The sequence below is a fragment of the Panulirus ornatus genome, chromosome 12, assembly GCF_036320965.1.
Source record: "Panulirus ornatus isolate Po-2019 chromosome 12, ASM3632096v1, whole genome shotgun sequence".
Taxonomy (NCBI): domain Eukaryota; kingdom Metazoa; phylum Arthropoda; class Malacostraca; order Decapoda; family Palinuridae; genus Panulirus; species Panulirus ornatus.
In genome coordinates, this window is record NC_092235.1 from 21,154,910 (window position 1) to 21,156,235 (window position 1,326).

The 1,326-nt window shown below is 40.4% G+C and overlaps 1 long non-coding RNA gene across 1 annotated transcript in view; it reads left to right on the plus strand.

The window, feature by feature from the left end:
• The first annotated feature begins 767 nt into the window (after positions 1-767).
• Positions 768-1,326, plus strand: part of LOC139751718 (uncharacterized) — a 38,042-nt gene continuing 37,483 nt past the window's right edge. Inside the window, exon 1 of the long non-coding RNA XR_011713406.1 lies at positions 768-943. This is a non-coding gene — a long non-coding RNA (uncharacterized lncRNA). The remainder of the gene's footprint in view (positions 944-1,326) is intronic.

The window sequence follows — 1,326 nt, forward strand, 5'->3', positions numbered from 1 at the left end:
GTAATCGTGATTAATAAAATGATGGAAATATTCCCTCCCTGCCACAACCAGAAGATTTACATCACCAAATATCAAAAGTGAGTTAAAAATATCTCTTTGACCGCGGTAATCAAAATCGGCCATTTTCTTTCGGTAAAGCTGACAGGGCGTATTTTAGAGAGCGAAAATAAAATAAAAATGACATATGTAATTGCGTAGAAAGCATAAATATGGCAAATTTAATCTTTAACTGGATAACTTGAGATCGTTGAAGTGTTTCAAGTTATTTTTTATGGAAAATATAACGGGAATGTTGGAATTTCAAGGAATGTGGAGAATGCTCCTTTTAGCGTCCATATTTAGGCCTCTACGAAGAAAATTGGATATCTTAGAACATCAGACGGACGGTTAAATTAACTCTAGACTCAATACTAAAATGTTTCATTATTAATCTCCGCAGAATATATGAGAGGATGCCTTTAGAGTTTGAAGATGCGTGTATAACAAGCTTATTCCTAGTTGACACAGGAAACAACAAGCTGTTAGGATGAGTGATTTTGCCCTCCGCGGTAGATCGTATGAAATATATCAGATATTAGAATCTTTCGGTGTCTAATGGCGTGCCAAAATTCCCGTATTATAGTTTTATGTACATTTTTCGCGAAGATATGGGTTTAGAGTTGGAGATTCATCTTAAAACTAGATTGTCAACAGAGGCGTCTTGTGGAGCAGCCAATCAGCAGGCGAGAATCTGTGGATCGGGGTCTGGGCAGGGGTTGTTGGCTGACGCTGCCGGCTCCCCGCAGCATTGCCAGAGCCCTTTCACCTCCGCTAACCCATGGATTGAGGAGGCCATGCGATGATTAACTCTTGATTTTGTCCGTGTTTTATTCAACTTATATTCAAGATTTACGACCCATTGTGAAGAGTTATGGAGGAACGAAGTGTATGAGTACAAACGAAGGTGAGAAGAGGGGTTTTGGAGGGATGTATTAAGAGGCCATAGTTGGTAATATGGGCTTCGAATGGCCATGCTGTGTGTGTCGAGATTTTTTGTGAGTTAAAAACACAATCCTTTACCATGTACACAGACGGTCACTGATGCATACATGAGGCATACACGTGCGCACGACCGCATACGGATTCAAATACACATAATACATGCACACGGCCATATATATAGCCATACGAACATGGATAATCGACACCTAAACCCCCAAGTGTTCGAACACACCAGCACCGTGCGTAGTGCACAACACCAGACATCTTTCTCCCCCTTTTTTTTTATATATGTTTTTAACAGTAATGGCGTAACTTGTCCTTGATCCATGGCTTGCTTCAATTACC